The sequence below is a fragment of the Phaethon aethereus genome (genome assembly GCF_964289735.1).
Source record: "Phaethon aethereus genome assembly, chromosome: 9".
NCBI lineage: Eukaryota > Metazoa > Chordata > Aves > Phaethontiformes > Phaethontidae > Phaethon > Phaethon aethereus.
Window position 1 is genome coordinate 20,572,350 of NC_138585.1, and position 680 is coordinate 20,573,029.

Below are 680 nucleotides of genomic sequence, written 5' to 3' on the forward strand. Positions count from 1 at the left end.
TTTTAAGTCTTTAGATGACTTTGTACTGGAAGTTTTTCAAGCAGTGATTTGTACGAATAAACCTAAGTAAAAATCAGAAATATAATATTAAATTTAAAACACAAACACCACAAGGAATTTCAGATGAAATTGTTCTAACACCACTTATAACTGTAGATGAATATTCATGGCTATATTCTACATTTGTAAAAAAGAAAGACTTAATAAAACTGATGTCTAGAGAACTTGTATTTCATGTAAGTATCTACTGAGATGAAACAGTTAATAGCTGAATCACATTAGTTTGGAAAAATGCCAATACACATATGGTCTAAAAAATAGATGATTAATTTTACCTGACGTTTATAGTTTATGATTTAATAGCATTTAAATAGCATGGGAGATTAATGTATCTAATTCAAATTATTATTATAGCAACTTTTAAGAAGTCTCACACCCGGTTCTTCACACTTTTAATTTGGAAAGAGAAACGTCTATTATCATTTGGATGAGATACAAACCATCAGCCAAACCAATACTTCTTTTTTTTTAACTTTTTCCTCATTCCAAACCTCTTAAGTATTCAAAACCCACTAACATACATTAAGTATTTATTAAAATCTCTAAACTTGATTTTAAGAATCCATGTACACACAAAACTTAGCCTTGGCTTTTTTTATATCAGTATAAGCTACTTACAC